The sequence below is a fragment of the Lipotes vexillifer genome, unplaced genomic scaffold (genome assembly GCF_000442215.2).
Source record: "Lipotes vexillifer unplaced genomic scaffold, Lipotes_vexillifer_v1.1 scaffold402, whole genome shotgun sequence".
In the NCBI taxonomy this organism is placed as follows: Eukaryota; Metazoa; Chordata; class Mammalia; order Artiodactyla; family Lipotidae; genus Lipotes; species Lipotes vexillifer.
In genome coordinates this window covers 3,138,195-3,145,872 of record NW_006798409.1, presented here as the reverse complement: position 1 = coordinate 3,145,872, position 7,678 = coordinate 3,138,195, and positions in this window count along the sequence as shown.

Sequence of the window (7,678 nt, the reverse complement as noted above, 5' to 3'; positions counted from 1 at the left end):
CATTCCTGCAGGCTCCCGGGTGAGATCCGGATGAGCATGGTTTGTATCTTGTCTTAGCTTTGATCTGGAAGAAAAGCATTAAGTTTGTTCAATTTCCTCCTGTGGTCTGAAAATCAATTTATTTTTCATGGTTTTAAAAAGCCCAGGGTGGGAACTCCCTGGCAGTCCAGTGGTTAGAGCTCCACGCTTCCACTGCAGGGGGCACGGGTTCGGTCCCTAGTCAGGGAACTAAGATCCCACATACTGCACTTGGAGGCCAAATAAATAAATAATAAATAAAAATTGAAATAAAAATAAATTAAAAGTCCAAGGTAATTATTAGCACACGATGCTCGGCTGAGTCTTTCCGTTTTTAGTGGGCACTCTGCTATTTTCTGGAGCTCCGTGGCTCTGTCTCCCAGGGGGGCTCTAGGCTCTTGCCCATTACCAGTTCTTCTGGGGTGGCTGTGAGCTCATAGGAACTGGCCCCCATCATAGCCCACCCCTGACCTCCCACCTTGATACCTGAAGTCAAGCCAGCACCTGATTCAGCCCATGGTGCTGTCACTGGGCTGTTTCCACGGCCCAGGTAAGTCTTAGAAATCCAGAGGATCTGCCCGCAGCGAACAAAACTTCCCAGCGAATATCCACGTCAGTTTCACTTCCTGGTCTCTGGACTGGGTGTCCACTGGGTTAGGAGAAAACTTTCTATGAGAACAAAGGACCCTCTGGCTTGCCGCCTGCCCTTGACGGGTTCACCAGAATTCCCGCACCTTGAGGTTTTCTACACCCTAATGGATTGGGCTGTAGGAATGTCTCAGTTTTGTTTTCTTTCAGCCTCTTTTTATTTGGATTCTGTCTGTTGTTGCTTCATCTTTCTGAGTCTCTGAGGTACTTTGTTAGTACACAGAGGAGTGGCCTCTTGAATAGTGTCCATTACGTCTTTGTGTTCAGATGGTGAGCGGTGACTGTGTTTTTTGTTTCTTTTCTACCAGACCTTAGTGTCCCAAAGAGAGTGGCTGTGGCCCTAGCTTTCAGCATTAAGGGAAGTGACCCTATGCTCTTAACTATCTGCTTTAAAAATTGCCACAATTTTTGACCTTCTCATTTGCCAGAAATTGTATTCTCCAAGCTCAGATGGGCTTCCTGAATTTGGTCACACTTTTCTTTTAAAATATTTATTTATTTATTGTTTATTTTGGGCCGGGTCTTTAGTTGTGGCATGCAGGATCTTCGTTGTGTCATGCGGGATCTTTAGTTGAGGCATGCGGGCTTCTTAGTTGCAGCATGTGTGCGGGATCTAGTTCTCCGACCAGAGACTGGACCTGGGCCCCCCGCATTGGGAGTGCGGAGTCTTACCCACTGGACCACCAGGGAAGTCCCTCGGTCACACTTTTCATGTTTTGATAAACTGTGGCCATGTTCTAAAATTCCACCAGGATGTATTTTGTGAAAAACTGACTTGTCAAACAGCAAATTTTCAATACACAGTGATATAAGACAACTAATCACCTACTTGCTTAGGTTTATGAAATGGAAAAAAATTATTTTGGATCCCATATTTTGGGATAACTTAACATTTGAAAAGTATTATTTATTGCATAAGAGACAATGCACTGAATACAGATTCACTCAACATTAGAAGGCTAGTTCAGCAACACAGAAAGAAAGGGTTTTATCAACCCAAGCAACCAGCGCTTCTCAGTTTTGTTTGGAATGACCTAAATGTGGATGACTCAGACAGCTTTTTTTTTTAAACCAATTTTCATCAATCCATTCATTTTTTTAAAAGCAGCTTTACTGAGATAGAATTCACATACCCTAAATTCACTGATTTAAAATGTATAATTCAGTGGTTTTTAGTATATTCACAGATAAGTGCAACCAGCACCACAATTGTTTTCTCTCTTTTAAAAATTATTTATTTTTGGCTGCGTTGGGTCTTCGTTTGGTCTTCGTTGCTGCGCACACTTTCTGTAGTTGCAGCGAGCGGGGGCTACTCTTCAATGCGGCACACGGGCTTCTCATTGCAGTGGCTTCTCTTGTGGAGCACAGGCTCTAAGCGTGCGGGGTTCAGTAGCTGTGACTCGCGCAGGCTCAATAGCTGTGGCGCCGGGCTTAGTTGCTCCGTGGCATGTGGGATCTTCCCAGACCAGGCTCGAACCCGTATCCCCTACATTGGCAGGTGGATTCTTAACCACTGCACCACCAGGGAAGTCCCTCTCTCGCTCTCTTTATATATATATATATATATATATATATATATATATATGTAGGCTGCTGCTGCACAGCATGTGGGATCTTAGTTCCCCCATCGAACCTGCGCCCCCTGCAGTGGAAGCACGGAGTCTTAACCACTGGACCTCGAGGGAAGTCCCACCACAGTCAATTTTAGAACATTTCATCATCTCAAAAAGAAACCCCATACTCTTTAGCTGTCAACCCCTTATTCCCCTACCCCAGCCCTAAGCAACCACAAATCTACTTTTGGTCTCTATAGATTTCCCTATTCTATACTTGCATATGAATGGAATTGTGTAACATGTGGACTTTTGTGACTGGCTTCTTTCACTCAGCATAATGTTTTGAAGATTCATCCAAGTTGTAGCATACATCATTACTTCATCCCTTTTTATGGCTGAATAATAATCCATTGTATGGATAGAGCATATTTTGTTTATCCATTTGTTTGTCCATGGACATTTGGGTTGTCTCTCTAGATAGCTGTTTTTTTTTAATTGACTTATAAATGTGTTAGTTTCAGATGTACAGCAAAGTGATTCAGTTATACATACATATATATGTATATATATATGTATATGTATATATTCTCTTTCAGATTCTTTTCCATTATAGGTTATTACAAAATATTGATTATAGTTCTCTGTGCTACACAGTAGGTCCTTGATGGTTATTTATATATAGCAGAGTGTATGTTGTTAATTCCAACCCCCTAATTTATTCCTTCCCCTCCGCTTTTTCTCTTTGGTAACCGTAAGTTTGTTTTCTATGTCTGTGGGTCTATTTCTGTTTTGTAAATAAGTTCATTTTTTCATTTTTTTTTAGATTCCACATATAAGTGATATCACATGATATTTGTCTTTCTCTGGCTTATTTCACTTAGTATGATCATCTCTAGGTCCATCCACCTCACTACAAATAACTCAATTTCGTTTCTTTTTATGGCTGAGTAATATTCCATTGTATATATGTACCACATCTTCTTTATTCATTCATCTGTCAATGGACATTTAGGTTGCTTCCATGTCTTGGCTACTGTAAATAGTACTGCCATGAATCTAGATAGCTTCTTAAAGTTCATCCTAGCCTTGTAATCTTGTTTTCCATAAACATAAGACAGTCCTTTCCAAAAGTGGCATAGATTCTGTGAGAGAACTGTAAACAGGGTCTATGATCGGATGCTTATTTGGTTTTTTGCCAGAGAAAAGCATTCTAGTCCCACCCTGGATGCTCCATGTGTATCGCTTTTCTAATTACTGAATCCAAATAGAGGCAGATGGCATTTGTTCCCTTATTCAAATGAATTGCTAAAACCACTACCCTTTTTATCTCTTCTATTTGCTCTTCGCTAGCTCTTTTTTTTTTTTTTTTTTGCGGTACGCGGGCCTCTCACTGTTGTGGCCCCTCCCGTTGCAGAGCACAGGCTCCAGATGCACAGGCTCAGCGGCCGTGGCTTACGGGTCCAGCCGCTCCGCGGCATGTGGGATCTTCCCGGACCGGGGCACAAACCCATGTTCCCTGCATCGGCAGGTGGACTCTCAACCACTGCGCCACCAGGGAAGCCCCTTTGCTAGCTCTTTTAAATAAAAATAAAATAGGAGATGCAGGGAAGATTTCCTTAATCAAACATGACAATGAGCACAATTATTTTCTGCACACAGGGGAAGGACACAAAGCTCATCCTAAGAGTTGTTTCATGTGTCAATTTTTGTTTTTTTTTTAATAGTTCATTACTTTTCATTGTCAAATATTATTCATGGTATACATGCAACATAGTTTGCTTAACCTTTCACCCACCAAAGAACATTTAGGTTATTTCTACATTTTGGCTATTACAAATAGAACTGCTATAAACTGTAATGTCTAGAGTTCTGTGTGAGCATAAGTTTCATTTTTTCTGGGACAAATGTCCAGAGGTGTGATAGCTCTGAGGTGTGATAGTTGTCATATGGTAAGTGTAAGTTTAATATCTTTTCCAGAGTGGTGGTACATTTACATTACTACCAACAATACATGAAATACCCAGTTTCTCTGCATTCTTGTCAGCATTTGGTGTTATCGCTATTTTTAATTTTAGCTCTTTTATTTAAGTGTATGCCTGTGTCAGTTATATTAATTCTCCAAAGTACTTTTTTTTTTTTTTGGCGGTATGCGGGCTGCTCACTGCTGCGGCCTCTCCAGTTGAGGAGCACAGGCTCCAGACGTGCAGGCTCAGCGGCCATGGCTCACGGGCCCAGCTGCTCTGCGGTACATGGGATCTTCCCAGACCGGGGCACGAACCTGCGCCCCCTGCATCGGCAGGCGGACTCTCAACCACTGCGCCACCAGGGAAGCCCCCCCAAAGTACTTTTGAGTATGGTCTGACCTTCGCCAAGCACCTCAGTAAAGCTGTCACAATGGTCTTTTTTGTCTTTATTTCACATATTCAACACAATATTTAAAATGTGACAAGTTAACATGAATACAGTAAAAGTAACATGAAAAGTTTCAAAATGACTTCTAAATAGTCAAGGCCCCAGGAATCAGGGCTGCGCCTTCTCTTTATCACAATCTGCCCCGGTTGTTATTTGGAGTGCGATCCCTTCATAATCCAGGTCCGAAGAAAAGAAAACGTTGTTCTGATTAGTCAAAGAAGTACCTTGACTTAATCCTATTGGTAGTGACATCCTCACTCACAATAGTGTTCTGCTTTTGCACTTCTCCAGAAAGGACCGAAGTTTAACTGCCATTTTACATCGATGTGTGTAGAACTCCTTTTAATGCTTTCTTTCTTCCTATAACAGACACTTCTGTTCAGGGGGGATAGTCAAGCTCACACTTACTTCCCTCTACTTTGGGGACCATCCCCCAGTTCACAAGAGAAGCCACCTAGGAACATGGCTGAGCCTAGAGCACAAGCATTTAGGGCTGTGGGTGGACACGTCTGGTGACGGGGACTGGGGGTTAGGGGAGGAGGCTCTGCAGAGAGACACAGAATGAACCAGATGTGCTTGGAAGGAAAAGGTGAGTGGCTGAGTCCTGTTGCATGGCTAGTTCTTGCTTCCATTGCCTTCCTGATACCCAGCTGCATTCCTGTCCCGAGCGGCATGAGAAACTCTTGTGTCTTCACTAACGACGATAATACATAACTATAATTATGTAACGCTTGTTAGACCCTTACCACGTGCCGGGCGATGTTCCAAGTGTTTTCACTCATTTCATTTGCACAAGGGCCCTGTGATGTAGCGATCATTACTATCCCCTTTTGACAGCTCCGTAAGCCGAGATGTAAGCAATTAACTTGTCCAACTCTCACAGGGGACACTTGGGGGCCAGCATCCGAGTCTAGGGCTCTGCTGGCGGCATGCAGGACAGGTGGCCCTGCCAGAGGATGCTGAGGGAGAAGCAGGACCCAGCAGCCGTGAATTAGCCTGAGGGAGGTCCCTCAGGTGGAACAGAGCGTGTCCTCTCACCTCCAGGTGAACTAATGTTTCCCCAGGTAGGGCTGTAGCATCACTGTTCCTCCCACTGCCACCCACCATCCTGACATCAGTGGGGAGGAAAGGGAAGATCCGTGTTACAGCTGCTCCTATGTCAGGCCCGGGCGAGGGCTACTGGCAGGGGGAATGGGGCCCAAGGGAGCCATCCCTCAGAAATCTGGCCCTTTCCCCTGGCACTCCTGGGGGCAGGCCTCAGAAGGAGCCACAGCTGAGGCTCGGGCAGCTGTCCCGTTGCCCCAGGCGGCTCTGGGTGGTGACACTGGGCATTCTCTCTTCTCTGGGCTCTGAGTGTCGTTGATTCTACCCGAGTGGGCAGCTCATCACACCGGGCGGGGGTGGTTGGATATTGAGTGTTGGGCTGCCAGGGACATCAGGGGGAGAAAAACAACTCAGTAACCTGATTAAAACCAACACAGACTTACACTCCCTACATTACACTGCTGTGTTTACAGTCCAGCTGTAGACCACGGACAGCCCACCCCGGGGACCCCTTCTACCAGAGAAGAGCACCCCGCCCCCCGCCCCATCCTTTGCTCTTCCGCACCAGCTCTCCTGGTCACGGTCCCCTTTCCCTCTGCTCCTGAGGACGCAGCCATATTCTCTCTTTGTAAATCCATCCCCTTTCTGGTCTCTGAGGCATTGGATCAGCTCCACACCCAGAACTGGTTGAGAAAGAAGTCGGTCTCCTTAGCATCTCACTGCTTTCTGTCCTGGACCCAATTACACTTGGTGGAACCGCATGAAATGGCCGGTATTTGACCATTTTTGACTTACAAAAATGGCACTTTCACCTAGGCCCACCTAAATCGGCCTTTTTTATGTGAAACATCTTACTGTTAATCGCAATAGGAAAATAAGCAGAAAGAGACATACATGAAAATATGGGACACATAACAGACTCCCTAGTGATTGTACAGGAGAGTTTTCCTGGCCAGGTCTGCCTTTCCCAGGGCGCTTTGTTATAATGAGCTTTAAGGATGTCTCCCAAGGTTTCCACCCACTCTGATTGGATGTTGGACCAGACAGCTCTGCTCAGATGGTAGCCGGGGCCAGGCCCAGCCTCAGAGAATTCCCAGTGCCTTCCCAGCCTGCGTCCTCATGGCTCTGCTTGCCCCCTTCTCTCTCCTGCCTGCTGTGCTTTCATCCTGCGGCTACCTCGTGGTCCTGCCTCAGCCCCTCCCGCTGCACCAGGAGAAAGAGTGCTTCCTGCCTGACCTTGCCATCACCTCCTCCTGCTGTCCTGAGGCCCCTGGGTCCGGCCCCCTCCCCTTAGCCCATTCCTCTCTGTCCTGTGTGTTTTGCCCACAACATTTCTCCTGGCTGATAAGTCCAGAAAAAGTTCCGTTGCCTTATCTGCATTGTGGGTTTATATCTGAGCCTGCTCTCTCTTGGTCACACATCCCTGAACAGCAGAGGCCAAACTTTGGAAGCCCACCTAAGTTGGACTCTGCTGCCCCAGGCCCCTTCCTGCCCCCAGCCCTTCAGATTCTTTCTCTGTTTCAGGCCTGAGTCTCTGCTGGCCTCTCTCTGGGACCCTGTGTCTAGGCTGCATGTCGCTGAAATACCACTCACTAGCAGAGGGCTGATGACTGCCGGCCCATCCCACCTAAGTTGGGCCTCCAGAGTCCGTCTGCGTCTCCCCTCGGGGAGCTCCCCACCCCTACCCAGGTCAGTGGACCTTGAATAGAATTTCCACCCTGGATCCTCAAAAGGAATCTCGTAAGAGATCAGAGGGGCCACCAGGCAGAGCAGTGAGGGCAGGCTAAGCCGAGTTGTTTTGGGATAAACCATGGCTGCCGCATGGGCAAAGGCCGCTGCTGGGGCCTCTCTTGACCTCCACGGGCCTGGGCAGTAAGAGTACTCCCGAGTCACCCCTGGGCCCCTGCTGGTCCACCATGATGCTTGCAGACTTCACCACCTGCACCCAGCCCCTCGGCCAATAGTGACCAGCCTGCCAAACCACCCAGTGGACCCCTGTT